A 16297-nucleotide genomic window follows, 5' to 3' on the forward strand; every position below is an offset into this window, starting at 1 on the left:
TACTCTGTTCTTCGGGTGAGCTTTGGACTTGTAAATTCATCACTCTATTCTTCAGGCGGGTTTCTGAAATCAAATCAAAACTAGAACGAATATTATCCCAAACAAATATTATTATAAAGAGAGATTCCATTTCTAGAAAAGTAAATTCCCATTTTCTAGGAGGGTGGAAAAGTGAGGTTCCAAGTAATATGAATTAAATTTTTCCCCAGTTTATCATTAAAAACTTGTGTGGGTGTCAAACTTAATCATAATTACTTGCAAAATATGTAGTGCAAGGGTGAATTGAGACTCTATTTAGTAAATGCATCTCTTAAGGATAAGGAGGTGTGTCTCCTAGGGGTTACATGGAAGGACTCAACTATAAAGTGTGGTTTCTAGAAGTGAAGATTCAAATTAGGAAGTGCGCTACCCGACAAATAAAACTTGAAATACCCAAATAAGGAAGTGCATCTTCTAGGGGTTAAGTGGAATGATTCGACTAGAAAGTGTATTTTCTAGGAATTAAGGCTTAAGTTAGGAAGTGAATCACCTAAAAAGCAAAATTTGAATACAAACAAGGAAGTGTGTCTCCTAAGGGTCAAGTGGAATGACTCGACTAGAAAGTGCATTTTCTAAGAGTCGAGTCTTACATTAGGAAAAGTAAAACTCAAATTACTCAATCAAGAAAGTGTGTCTCCTTACAAATATCACTTGAATTACCCAAACAAAGAAATGTGTCTCTTTACAAATGCTACGTAAATTACCCAAACAAAGAAATGTGTCTCCTTATAAATGCCACTTAAACTACTCAGACAAGGAAATGTGTCTCCTAAAGATTAAATGGAATGACTCAACTAGAAAGTGCGACTTCTAAGAGTGAAGGTTCAATTTAGGAAGTGCATTACCTAATAAATAATCCTGAATTATCCAGACAAGGAAGTGTGTCTCCTAGAGATATTGCATTATAAGTTTTACCATGGTTTTGATTATCAAACCTGTGCAGCAACATTTCCTCTTGTATTTATAGAAGTGAGAAATTACGGCCTTTGATGTTGAGGCTTTGAAATCCTTGATTTGAAGGTAATATGTGTTCCTGCTTCATATAAAGAAAACTTATGAGTTTAAGAACATGATGACCGGTTTGTGGCTTTAGATTTTGAGGCGATTGGTCTTGCATTTGTCACTTCAATCTTGCTTCTAGCTATTGACATATCATGGTATTTCTACATCATTGATCCAAATTCATATTATTAAGAGTGACTCTAAAACAATCACAGTGTCTTAGCTTTGTTATGTTTCTCAGATAACCCCATTTAAATCTTGGTATTTCCATGAATCCCTAAAATTTATCTGTTGACAACAACTTTCTGCATGCCTTGTTCTAACTTACAATCATGTTTCTTTCATGTGTTGACCTTTTGTCTTGCTTTGTGCAATTGAAGAAGTTGGTAGCCAGTTTTAAAATCTTTTCTCACTTGCTTTGACATTGATTTGGCTCAAAGATACAAGAAAATGACTTTCCATTTGAATAACTGACTCAAGAAAACAAAAATAAAAATATAAAGAAGAAATAACAGATAATGAATGTCCCCATTGAAATAGAGAAAAGAAAAATTTATCTAAAAATAACAGTCAACTCTAATGATTATGACATGCATTTTGGATTAAGTTGTCTGATCTTTCCATCCAAACGTTCACAAATTGTTGTTGAGTTAATGACCCTAAAATTGAGTTGCTTTTATAGGCCAAATGCACTCATAGACCTCATCGGTTAGTGACGTCTTAAGGGTTTTTGCCAACAAGCCTCTTTTGTTCATATGTTCCTCAGCTCACCATCACTTACGGTGTCCGTGAGGATTTTCACCAATAAGATTCTCTTATTTTTATTTTTTCCAACTCACAATTGTCTTACGGTGCCCGTGAGGGTTTTCACTAATAAGAATTTCTCATTTCATTCTCTCAACTCACAATTGTCTTACGGTGCTCGTGAGAGTTTTCACCAATAAGACTCTCTTATTTTGTTTCTCTCCTAATTCCTTATGCTAAGAAAGACAAGTAGTTCCCAAAATGCATCATCATATCCATTGCATGCTTAGCTTTAACATTCTCAAAGATTGATCTAAAGGTCTTTCTTTCGTTGTAACTTGACTTTTGGATAAGATTAGAAAGAAAGGATGGCATGAGGTCCAAACGACACTTAAAGTTGGGAGGGACTTACAACTTTTGGAATTGACTCAAACAATGAAGAATAACTCATTTCTCAGTTTCTTTTGACTGGGCAATTCTAAATTGTTTATTTAGTTGGACCGAGCCCAGAGTAGGGCAGTGTACGTATCTCATCCCCGAGAGAAGAGAATCAGGTCACACGTAGTTCTGACAACTTGTTCTTTTGCTTGACTCTGATTTCTTTTCATTCTTTTTCTCTTTTATCGACTCTTTTTCTCCCTGGGACCTTTTTTAACTCTATTTTTCCTTGACACTTTTTTTTTTTTGACATACTTTTTTTTCTCTTCTTCATTTTTTTGAAACTTTTCTAACTGTAATATTTTGCTTGACACTTTTCTTTTAAACTTTGCTGACTCTATCTTGATTCCAAAAGAGGGGTATAAAAGAAAATAGAAATAAAGCTCAAACAGGGTGAACAAATGATGACACAATATTTGGATAGCAGAATGAAATAGCTTCATCATATTAATCCTTGAAAATGCAATTACGTATCATGCAATATGAAATTGAAAGATAAATATCATTTGTGACATTTTTTATAGCACTAACTTTAACTAAACATGTGTGTCACTACTTCTTCTGCACTTTGTCCAGCATACAACTCCACCTTTGTTGTACATCCCCCACACCAAATGACTCATGCTTTTATGGGTATGATTATCTTCTTGTTTATCTTAATATAGGATTATGCATCCTCTATTTGACCTAATTGAGATATGTCTTTCAAGTGATAACCAAGTTATTCTTGTGATTCTCAACATAATTGCCTTAATTTTTAAAGAAGGCTTCAATTTGGTCACCAAATATCTCACACTCTACCTATTTATCTGATGCTCTTTTTTTAAATGAAATATTCTGATTCAAAGTTCATGCTTAAATGGGCTTTTGAGATCTAGTTGAAAATTTTATCAGCATGTCATATCATTAGAACCAACATAAAATATACTGTGTAAAGAAAACAAACAAAAAACACATATTAAACACAAAGGGCAAAGGGACACTCCATTTAGCAGAAATGAAAGATAGAAGGGTTTGGACATAAACGACAAAGGGACAAAACAAGATAGATCCCAAACTACAACCCTGAAATAATTTAGATAACAGAAAAAAAGAAAACAAACTACCAGACCGCTTTATAGTAAGGAGAGGAGTGACTTCTCAATTATTGAGTATGACATCTTAGCCACTGGTTTGCATATTAGCATGAATAGAGCTTTCACCACTGTCAATGTTATATACTATAATCTATTTATCTTGAATCATCTTTTCTATTTCTCTTTTCAAAGCACGATAATCTTCAATACTATGATCCTGAATATCAGAATGATATGAACATCGCACATTAGGATTAAAATTTCTTGAATATGGGTCAGGAGTGTACCCAAGGAGAGAAATGATCATGCCCACTGTACTAATATCTAAAATAAACTTACATACGACTCTCCAATTGGTGTAAAACTATCTCTCAACTTCTGCCTCATTTCATTATTTGACTTGGATAAAAAATTGAGTCTAGATGGGCTTTGGTATGTTTGTGGAGTTGAAGGATGACTCTGAAGAGTTGGTGCACGCCATTGTGGGTAATTAGAGCGTTGAACATATGGTTGTGAGCTATATACTGGATATGAATATGGGGGAATGGAGTATAATGGATTGTTGGAGTGATTATATAGAGCTTGGATATGAACTTGGGCTGAAGACTGAGGGTAACAACGACATAGTCTTCTTGAACGTGCCCGTTGTCCAGCTACAATAGTAGCTACATCTTCCTCATTCTTTTTCCCTCCAACACTTCCTGAACCCTTTTGAATTGCTTGAGTAGTTACTTTTAATATTGCAAAACTCGCAATGCGATCGATCTTAATCCTATCCTCTATCATCTCCCTCATTTTGAGGACCTCAATAAATGGCTTGTCTAATGCAGGTAACAAGTGTTGATAATATGTTTCATCTTACACTTGAATAAACACCTCCACTATCTTACTTTTTTTTCATTGGTAGTTTCACCCTAGCAGCTTGTTCACGCCATCTAATTGTATATTCCTAAAAACTTTCAGTACTCCTCTTCTTCATATTAGTTAGGGATTTCTCATCAGGAATAAATTCCATATTGTATTGGAATTGTTGAACGAATTCATTAGCTGGGTCATCCCAACTATTCTTCTTGTCGATGTCCTGGTCAACAAACCATTCCGAAGCTAGACCTGAAAGACTTTCACCAAAATAAGCCATGAGTAATTTTTCCTTTCCTACAGTGCCCCTTAGTTAGTTACAATAACGCCTCAAATGTGCCACTGGGTTACCGTTCCCATCATATTCCTCAAATTTTGGCATTTTAAAACTAAGAGGGTGATTAATACCTGGAAACATGCACAGATATTTATACGACACTTTTGTAACCCCCAAGCCCCTTCAAGTTTCTCATGGCTCATTCTAAACTCTTCAATTTTTGTGCATGCCTTCCCATTCTTCTTTCACAACAAGCTTCTTAGTGTTAAGAGGAAATTCAAAAGGTTGAGTGTATCCATAAGGACCAGTCGACTTAAATGTGGGCTCGGGAGAATAATGTTGATCACCAGAGATATCAATACAGGCTCTCTAGTAGAGTAGGGAGGTACAACCAGTGGATGAACATCAAAAGTAGGAGCTTCAGGTGGGGTGGTGCTACAAAAATATAAACAATAGGTAGAGCAGATCATGTGGTAGTTTTGTGTTGAGGAGTGAGGAAATGAATATAAGAAGTGTTTGGATAATGTTGCCCCAGAGTAGATCCTGATGTATGTTGTGGTGTGCCAACAAAAATGGAAAATTGTGCATGTAACACGGGGGGCAAGCTAGAAATATTTTCCAGATTATTAGTGGGAACTGGAGGAGGAGGCAACCCGTTATCCCAAGCTCGGTGCATTTCTATAATCTGCTGCCTTAATTTTTGAATCTCTTCATTAGCTCCTAAATTCTCATTCCCCGAACTCCCTATTCGATTACCGACAACAACCTCGGTATCCTTGTTGGCCATAAATTTCTCTGCGACTTGGTGCAATTTGGAGGACCATCCAAAATGCCACAAACCAACCACTTTAAACTAGCTGAACAATAGAAACACCAAATGTGTTAGAGTTCAACATCTTTTTTCAAAATCTTTTTTTCTTGAAATGATCACCGAACCCTAAAAGGACACCTATGTATTTCACTCCTGAAAGAGGAGAATTAGGTGTGAGTAGTTCGTGAAGTTTGGCCAAAAAATGACCAATAAAACTCTCTTTCTTTTTCTTTTCCTTTTTCTTGAAGCATTAAGAAGAAAACAAAATAATAAATTGTCAAACGAATTGACGAAAATTGTTTTGAATTTTTCAGCTTTAAAATTCCTATACAAAATAAAACCTATGATCATCAAAGAAAAATCATTTTTTGGGTTTTCGTGTTTTAATTTCATAAGAAAATGAAACTTGAAGATACTAAAGGAAAATATTTTTGTGGTTTTCTTTTAAAGATGTATATAAAACATCTACTCTAAATGAATAGTGAAGAAAATCTTTTTGCATTTTTAAATAAGATCACCGAACCCTAGAAGGGCTGCTCACTTATCTCATTCTCGAGAGAGGAGAATCAGGTGTGCGTAGTTCATCCAGATTAGAAAATTAAGGATTAAATAATAAAATAAACCTTGACTTGAGAGACACGACCAAAGATAGATGATTAAAAACGTCAATAAAATCTTTTTTGGGTTTTTCCATTTGACACTTCACATAAAATTGACACAAATAACTATAAAAGGAAAATCTTTTTGGTATTTTCGTTATATGAAATTTACAAAACTTATACCATTTTTTTTTGAATTTTTCTTTTATAAAAAACTCCTATTGAAAAAAATCTTTTTGAAAATTTTGAATTATGAATGCTTGCTAAAGGGAACAAAAGAAAAATCTTTTTGATGTTTTTTTTTTAGAAATGAGTGCAAAAGGTAATTTTTTTTAAAATTTTTGGATTGTCGAAAACAAAAGACATAACGAACTCTAAATAAACTATGAAACTCTTATTTGACTCACTTTTCTTTTTCTTTCCTTTATTTTTTGTCAAACTTTTTCTTGTCTACACTTCTTCCTTTAATTCCAGCACATATTTTCCCCAAATAGTCTGTCAAATTACTATGTTACCCTCAAAGATTCAACAATTAGCATATAAGGATGCTTTAGGGGTGAGTCTCCTACAAAGAACCAAATAGGTCCCGCTAGGTCCTAATATAATGTAGATAAGAATGACCTGAACGCTGATCTAGGCTGGAGTCCACTAATAAGGTTGTTCAGGAGAGTGTATGATTGATAGTGGCTGGGAGAGCTTTCCACCCACTCCATACACCCGACGGCTCTCCCTTTTAAAATAAGGGTGATTCAACTAGTGGTCGTGTACACACATGTACTACGGGACTTATTGCAAAAGAATGACTCGGGATGATGCACATGATGCCAAATATAAAGCGGTAACACATAAGATAAAATCTCTAAATATGTAGCACGTAGGCACTCAACAATGATAAACAATAACATAAACAACATCTATACATCTATAGTGTCAAACTACGCCGATACAACTCAAAAATTAAATCCCAAATTCTAAAAATCCCCAGCAGAGTCACCAGAGATGTCACACCCCCTTTTTACCAAAAAGATATATTAATTTTAAGTTTAAAAGGGGTTTATTATTAAGTGACAAAAAGACAAATTTATTTCAAAAAAGATTGTTACGTTTAAACATAGAGTTTCCACTTGGCATAAATCGGGTGTGCCAAGTAACCTTTGGAAATCCTTTTCAAAATGGTTTGACTAAAAAATACTGATCCACGAATAGAGATTCCAGTTAAGAAATTCTGTTGAAGAAGGGGAAGGTGTTAGGCATCCCTCGGTCCTGTGGTTCAACCACGATCGCTCCGTAGAGTATATTGGCTAGTATGAAACTATGAAATGTATAACCCAATAAAACAAACAACGAGAAAAACAAACAACCAAATAGTCAAAACTAAAAAATAATGTCCAGTCAAACTTATTACAAACCAAAATAAAAATACTGATATAAAAACCTAAACTATTCCAATTACCCTAACTATGCTTTACCCGATGCCTCGGGCCTTGATCATGAACCTCCTTTGCATACATGATACTTTGGGATATTCCTCGGTAAATAAATACAATGTGCCTCGGGGAATTCTCCGGTCAAATTGGTATAATTGATCCAAATGCAATAAAACGAAATCATTCAACAAACATTTCAAACATTCAACACTCATTGATTCTTACGGTTTGCCTACCCAACCTAAAATTTGCTTATCAATGTTGACTTATTATGTTACTACCGCGTTTAGCAACATCAAAATCAATCAAGATGATAAATTGAATAAACTAAATGAAATTACTAATTAGCCAACTTTTAATACCACTCCAAATTATGATTTGATTCCAAATTGAGCCCGATTCATTTGATTATCCGATTTATTTGATTATCCAATTCACACAATCAATCGATCAATATCAACAAGTACTTAAGATGCTTCAAACATATCAAAATCCATGAAAACAAAATCCATACACCAATAAATTCACCACACAAAGTGTCAAACAATCAAGATTAATCGAGAATGAGATGAAGAATGGACCTTAACGCCACTTTCATTCAAGTATTACTCAATTAAACAAGACAAAGCCCGCGCCGAGAACCTCGAATTGAACCTCGATGATGAAACTCTAAATCTAACTCACAATAACCCCAAAACAAAAATTGACTAATTCGGATGAGAATCAAATGATGACTAAAAGAGAATTTGACTGACCATAATAAAGAAAATCCCATAATTGAGCTTAACCTAGCTGAATTTCGTCAGAGTTGGATTGAAACAGTCAGTTTCTCGATAAATTCAGTGATAGTTTGGTATGAAATGGGTTTGGGTTTTGGTACTTGGTCGCTGGATATAAAACTTAATGTAGGTTACGATTTTACGACTGTCGGAATTGATTCCCTGGTGCAATGGAATTTTTTAGTGATTTCATAAAAAACCTCAACCTCTTTTCATAGTATTTTCCTCTATCGATCACATCTCTCGCATCCTTCTCTATCTCTCTTCTCTCTCGTTGTTTTCTCCCAATTTTGTGAGTCTGGGTGTGTCTATATCAGTATATGTATTCTAATATGTGTAAGTATATGCCTCTTCCATGTATGCATGTATAGAGTTTGAGAGAGGCGTTTGTGTGCTCAATGGAAAATAGAAGTGTGTTGGTGTGCGTGTGTCTATTTACTCTTGTGTGTGAGTATGAAACTCTTAATTCATCGAAAAAATGGAAAAGTATGCCTATGCATGCTGAGTCTATCTTTTTCCTTTGTGTCTAGAGTGTATGTATATTTATGTTAGTTATGGGAAAAGGGAAAAAGAACGTGAAGGAGAAGGGGACAGGGGGTGCGTAGGTTGGGGTGGATTGAGGGAGTAGTGGTGGTATTTTTGTTAGGTTAGTTATTTTTGTCTTTTATGGGGAAATTATTAAATGGGTGAGGGTGTATGATAAAATGAGGTAAAAATGGATAAAATGTGGCTTTTGGGAGGGACAAAATTACGTGTTTACACCATGTCATTTTGACACATGACATTGACCTTGGACTTATTGAGAGGGGCTCGTTATTTGAAGATCAAATTTAAAAACTTTCCCAATAATTTGACTTTAATTTAAATTTGTAGCTCGAATTTAAATGAGTTCATCTTATTAGAGCTTGATATTTCTTGAATTTAGGAATTTATTCAATTTAATTTTAATAATTTTATATATCTATACATGCCCCCGACTTCAAAATTTATCGATACATAAATTTATTAAAGCTCGAAGACGAGAATTGAAAAATTAAGAAGCCAACAATAAGCTCCATGAAAGTTTTGTTTTCATAATCCAATTGTTATCCTTTTTGTTCCGGCACTTAGCCTAGAACAAACATCTTAAATTCTCCTACAAAACTCATTTGTTCAATCACATGTGCACCTTAATACTCATGTTTATTATGTCAAATGAATCTTAAAGACATTTGTTTGACTCCATTTTTCACTAAGAACCAATTATAGTGCTTTTGTGAATGTAACTGCTTGACTCCATTTTTCACTAAGAACCAATTATAGGGTTTTTTTGTGAATGTAACTGCACTGTAACTTGTGCGCTAACATAATGCTTATAATTTCTATTGATAATAATTTGCAAATTTAACAAATTCATGTGGTCAATATTATTTGTATGGGGTAAAATCAGTATGAAGGCATGTGGCACAATCAAGGTAGGCAACTCGAAAGCGTGATGCACTAATGAGAACAACGACTACTAAGAGTCTCTCTTCTGCTATCGACAATAGAAATGTCCTCTTGTAAAGGATAAGTTAATGATTGCTCGCTGTACCAGTGATATAGCACAAGATAAAAAGAGGAGACAAGGATGTCAGACCTTCTAGAAGGGCGGATAAGTCCATACGGAGCAGAGCATCAGAATATTAGTGGGCTCATTGACAAATTGGATCCATTGTGCATTATTATAGGTTTTAGTTCCTTAGGGCATTATTATCAAATTGTGATTTGCCAGAGTCTAAAGTTGTAAACTATAAATAATCATTTTTACTCACTTATAAAGGGATCTTCTTCCTCAGCCTCTCAATTAATACATCAGTTCTTACTTGGTCTCCAAGATTTTCTTTTATTCTTCATTATTTGCTTAGTTAGTGTTGTTTCCGCTTCATAAACACCTTGTGTATCTTGGATCCTTTCTTTATTATATCCACGAACACCACCGACTTGTCCAAATTAGTTTGCTTTACTTAACCTACTTTATTTTATTCATTTTCTGATTATTTCATTGTTGTCACCTAAAGATCAAACTACTAATAAATCGAATCTTAAATAAGGTTGAATCGCAACACATACTCTTGATTCACCTATGAATTTAACTATACCAAATCCACTAAAAATATTTTGGCACCCACAGTAAGACCAGAGAAAATGTGTGGGTTTAATCTTGTTTGTTCTTTGTTAACTTGTTTGTATTGTACTTTGAAATATATAGTGAGTTATGGCCAACAATGGAGAACAAACTGAGGACGTGCTTGCAGCTGAGGAAGTAGTGAGTAATCAACCTCCTAGCTTTACCAACTCAAAAGGGAAGTCAATTTGCCAAGACGGTGAAATTATTCCTTTTGATAAAGACTTGATGAACGTGAACACTCAAAAAAGGAATGACAATTTCCTCAATGAGGAGGAAGAAGTTGAAGGAAGAGCAACTGGATTAAAAGGACTTCAAAAGATCCTTCAAATCTTTATGGAAAATCAGAGAAAACTGGTGGCGAGGATAGAAGCTTAAGATAGGAGGGTGTATGAGCTTCAATGTAGTCAAACTCAAGAAACTCAAAATTCCTCCCAAAAAATAAGAAAGATAACGATGAGTTACTCAAAAATAGATCTGAATGGTGCAAATGTGGAAGAGAAAGAATGGACGTAACGCCTCAGCCCTTTCATTAACATCCATCGTAGAGTTGTTAAGAGGGGAAATAAAGATGCATGGCACAGATCTCCAGTATCACATGAGCCGCATTAGACAGATTCTTCCATAGTCAAAGATTCAGATTCAAAGAGCTATACTAAGGTGTCGTACAAGGCTAGCACGGTGACCATACCTATTTTAAAAAGATTCAAGATGCCAAACATTGCCAAATACAATGGGACCTCTGACTCTCAAGAACACCTACTATTCTTCATGACGAATGTAAATAAAAATGATCTGATGATGCAGGAGGTCAAGTCGATAATGGTCAAGCTTTGGTCTAGCATTACCTTTTACCCAAAACCTTTATTGATTGCTTTAACATATTGGCAAATAATTTCCTTAGGGCTCACGTTGGAGCCATAAATGTGCAACCCTTTAGTAGTGGGTTATCTTCAAGATAGAATAGGGAGACACAGAATTGTTGCGAGAGTTTTCCATGAGATTCCAGAAGGAAAGGATGCAGTTGTTGACGATGCTAGACGAAAAACTGTTGAAGCGTTTAATAAGAGACTAAATCTCAAAAGCCTAATAGAGTTTTAATCTACCACATGGGTTAATGTTTATAGTCTATACAAGTCCAAGATCCGAATTGAGGATGATTTAAGAGTATGGTAGGCAATAATCCTCAGGCATGAAGTGAGGCAAAGATTGAGAAGAATTTATGGAACTCGAGGGATAAGTCAACTCAAAGCATCTCTTGTTGAAGCACCTCAAAGCATCTCTTGTTGAAGCAACTCAAAGACCTTGCTCCAAGGTAAATACATACCTTACATGCCAGATTTGAGAATCGGCATAACGACCATTTTTAATAAGATCTTATCCTTAGATAGGGGAATTTATGCGAAGGGGTCTGTAGGGTTAAGAAGTTCGAATTCCCGTGGTGTACGCCATCGATGACATTGCCCACTTTTAAAATATTGCTTGACCAGTTTGGGGGAACTGGCATCGGCTATCAGGATATCAAAAGGACCAAGCTCCCAAAACCCATCCTCTCATACCCTAATTTGAGAAATAAAAACTCATGGTTAGAGTTCCATAGGTCACATAGGCATGACATTAGGGACTACCGATATCTCAGGGAAGTAATGGCAGAGTTGCTCAAAGATGATAACTTGAGGGAGTTCTTGGGCAACCGCCAAAGATAGCTATGGAAAAGTCATCGAGGAAAGAAAGAAACCAGTCAACTAAGACATACCTTAAAAAACGATAACCTAAACATTCACAAGCAGGATGAAAGGTGTGTTTTCATATTTTTTTTAAATTTATCTTAACTACATGTTTTCTTTTTTTCCAAGGTCTTGCCGGTTTTTGGGATCTGCTCTCTTGCTATTGGAATGGAGGATAGCCCTTTGGTGGAGCAAGTTTTGAATGCCTGTGACCTGCAACTAGGAGTCTTTTTAGGTTCTCAGAGTGAAAAACAGCCCATCAACTGGGACACAAAGCAAGCAGACCCGGGAGAATGCGCTACACTCTTTTTTCCTTCATATATTTTTTTGTCCCCAAGAGAACTTTACTGGAAGGTTTGTTAATGAAGTAGCAGTATGGACTTTTGAGAGGTTTTTTTTTTTTTTTTTTTTGAATTTGAGCATTTATTAATCACAAAGGAAAAGTATACATAGAGGGGGACATAGACCTGACCTCCAATCTGTGCTTACAGAATAAGTACAAATACTACTTTGTTCTAAATCTATGAACTGGTAAGCTATCTCTATGGTGGCTCATGTAACTTGTTTAGTTTCCTTCTTTGAAAACTTGGTAGTCCTAACTTGTCTAGCTAAAAGTATCCTGTTACTTCTGGGGGAAGTTGATAGTAGTGAAAATAGTGATAAAGCTGGTCAGACTGCTGACTGACTTTGGATAAGGCATCAGCTACAAAGTTGGCTTCCCTATAGACATGGCTGCACATGCACAAAGAGAACATTGATATAAGCTTTAGAATAGATTCAACAAGATGTTGCAGCTGCCATGGGATTGGTATTTGCTTTCTTATCTATCTGATCAAGAGTTTAGAGTTCACCTCTAAGATAAACTGCTGTATGTTGTTCCTATGACACCAAGAAAGACCCAAGATAGCAGACTCCACTTCTGCTTGATTGTTGGTCCCCTGGCCTAAAGGTGTAGCATAAGCATAGATAAGATCTCTATTGTGATCTCTAATGATCCCCCCTGCTCCAATCTTACCTGGATTAGTAAGAGCCATCAGAGTTCAGTTTAACCATATTAGATGGTGGTTTGGACCAGTATACAGGTGTATGGAAATGCAGTATGTAGTAAGTGGGATATGTCTTTATAAATGAGGAATTTAACTCTGGCCAGTTGAGGCTGTTTTCCACCATACTCAACAACACATCTATTTTTCCATAGATTCCAATAGATAATAATGGGAAAAGCTTGCATGATCAACTTTTGAGCACTATTACTAATCTTAGACTTCCACCACTTCAGCAACAAGTTTCTAAGGGAACTTGTGCCTTGTATCATACCTAGGGATGCAAAGAAAAACTGCCAGATGTGTTTAGCAAATGGTCCATCAACAAATGTATGTGGGATTCTATCCTACCCAGGAATAGAGCAACAACTACAGGTAGCAGGGGCAATACCAAATTAGTGAAGCCTTTCATTTATAGGTAATGTCCTTATTAGGACTCTCCAAAGCAGGAATGAACATTTGAAAGGAATTAACCTATGCCAGGTGAGAGTGTTCATCATGGTTTTAGCTCTGTGTTCCCTACTAATCCCCCAGGCAGAGATACAACCAAATTCTCCACTGGTAGTTAGTGTCCAGATTGGGAAGTCTGCAACCCCTTCTTGGAATTGTATTTCAACTTTGAGCACAATTTGCAGTAACTGCTAGGGAAGGAGAGAGGTTCAGAACAAAACATTTTAAATTTATGTAAGCAACCAAACATTCTCAAAATTACAAAGACATGAATAAAGAAGATTTTCAGAAAATTGGCTTTTATCTGTTTAAACAAAGGTAGGATTCTCTGAAACCCCAACCTAGGGGAACAAACTCCTAAACTTAATCTTTTCATGCCACAAAACTTAATCATAAATCTCTAAAATGTGGGGATGGGCTCACGCTGAGCACTCTAGGGGGAAATAGTCCAAATCTAAGTACTCTCATTCCTATGATGTGCCCCTACAAACCTTGTGCATAAAGGGTTAGCTGACACCTCTAACTTCCTAAAACATAAAAAAAGGTCACAAAATGGCTCTAAAATATATCAGACTCAAGGAACAACATCCAATCATTTTGACGCTACAACATCAATCAATAGAATGTCAAAATTCAAATAGAACACTCAAACTAATCATCCAATAGAAAAATTTGAGGTTTCATCACAATGCCCTTGGGTCATACTCAAACGTGAGGAACCCTCAAAATTCTATTAAAATCCTAAAAGTCCCCTCTAAGAAGTCCAAAGTTAAAAATAGACTAAAAGGAAGAAATCCTTTCTCAGAAGCTACACGCTATAGTACCTTATAGATGTCTGGACTTCAACGCACAACCATAATATAAGCAAGGATCCCTCTTCGAACCATGAGGTTTGACAACAAAATAGACCAAAAAATAGTCTATGGTTGGACTAAAATCCCACTATGCATCGACCTCGCTAGATGATTACAAAGAAGAAACTGATTCGCATTAATCTTTGATCATCGACTTTAACAATCCAACACTTACTAGCTTGCCCAGAATCACTATATGAAAATATCATATACTGTGACAAGCTAAAAGTATGATGATCTGAGGATACTTTTGGAAAAAAATTACTACATCTCTTGAGAAAACTACTTCTCAAAAAAATGTGTTCAACGAAGCCTCAGAGTATACAAACATGCAGACCCACTGTCTAAATAAAAAATCAAAAAAGACTTCGACACCATACAATAATGCAAAAGCATTACAAATATTCCTTGTTTATTATACCCCAAAATGGGAATAAAAAGTTACAAAGTGCAAAGATCAAAAGCGGTTTCAGTGTAAACTCCGTGCATAAGCCCGAGCAGCAAGCTACAGTGTGCACAGGCTCAAACTTAAAGAAGCCTCTTGATTTAAGCTAAATGGTCCCTAAATAACAAAATATCTCTCAATCGAGATAGAGGTAACTCTTAGTAAGCATGACCTACAGCCGTGCTTCATACTGGACTATGGTAGGAGTACGTTTGGAGAAAGACACGCACCTCTCAAGGAAGGGACACAAGGGATGAATCCTTGAAAAAGGAAATAATAACCTTCAGAAAAAAGGGTCATGCCCTATCTCTTTGAAGGATCTTAAAAGATATGCCAAGATCTGGAGTAACTACTAGATCTGGCCAAAGGGCACCCTTGGAGAAACTCTCAACCCATCTGTGAGATACTTTGAGCTACTTTTATCATTTGTCACGCCCACAATTTTTACCTTACCCTTGACTATCAAATCAACGGCATGACCTCAAGTTTTACGACGATGCCAAGATAAGTAAAAGATAAAAACTATTGAAAGAGTAAACTCCAAAATCTAAATAACTAAAGAAGCCAAGAAAAGATGCCTAATGAAAAGGTTTGTTCCCTCTCAATATTAAATAAGAAAGGTTATGAGTGGAAGGAACATGAAAGGAAAATTATTATAGTAAAAAGTTCATTTATTACATAAAAATTAATGGTCACAAATGATAGACACAAAAACAATGTAGATTAATGAGATAAGTTCGTGAAATGTCATTTCCATGGAAACAAAACGCCTAAGTCATCTTACATGGTCTTAGATCTGATGGTTCAGGTCTCAAATAAAGAGTCCTCTCAACTTTCCTCTTTTATGCTAAAAATAAAAACATGGAAGTACGAAGCACAAATATTTTATTCTTGAAATTGATTTAGAGTACAGAAGGTTACCCTCGAGGTGTCCAGTGCATAGCCTAAGAAGTACAAATAATTATATAAATATTATGCAAGGAAACAACCCCTTAAAATTATCTTACTATGTACTAGCCTTTGAGGTCCCAGGGTGTAACGACACGAGACTACCCCTAGTCGTTACACGGTGCTCATGATCCCGAAGGACCACAAGCTAATCCTTTCCTAATATCTGTACCATGAACATTGCATAATATCTGAAAATAAATACGAAAAAACAGGTAGAAACAAGCCAAATGGTTCAACACATCTATAAATACTCAAAACTGAAAACTGAGAAAACTGAATACTAATACATCCGTCTGAAAGACCTCTAACTATCTGAACTGTGGAGTTGATGGGACATGTCCCCAACTAACTCCGTCAACTGAAAATAAACAAAGTCTGATGCAATATAATACAAGGATCATCCTCGAATGAAGTGGACTCACTTCTACATCTACTGTTACTGACTAGGACTTAACTGCTGAGGGAACTCTAGATTACGTGCCTCTGGACCTATGGTGTCAAATAAAACACCATAGCGCAAATGTGTCAGTATGGGAATATACCGAGTATGCAGATGACGTAAGGCTAATTGCAAAGGCTCATGCATGAACATTTACATAACTGAATAATCATGAAGGTACCGAACGAGAAC

The 16297-nt window shown here is 35.7% G+C and overlaps 1 long non-coding RNA gene across 1 annotated transcript; it reads right to left on the bottom strand.

Annotated features, from left to right (window-relative positions):
• Positions 1–11284: 11284 nt before the first annotated feature.
• LOC124887987 lies at positions 11285–15445 on the bottom strand. The gene is made up of 3 exons (XR_007045739.1): positions 14241–15445; positions 12775–13604; positions 11285–12655 (listed from the first exon to the last, which is right to left on the bottom strand). It is a non-coding gene; the product is annotated as an uncharacterized LOC124887987 (long non-coding RNA).
• Between the last annotated feature and the right edge of the window lie 852 nt (positions 15446–16297).

The sequence above is a fragment of the Capsicum annuum genome, chromosome 10, assembly GCF_002878395.1.
Source record: "Capsicum annuum cultivar UCD-10X-F1 chromosome 10, UCD10Xv1.1, whole genome shotgun sequence".
Classification (NCBI taxonomy): domain Eukaryota; kingdom Viridiplantae; phylum Streptophyta; class Magnoliopsida; order Solanales; family Solanaceae; genus Capsicum; species Capsicum annuum.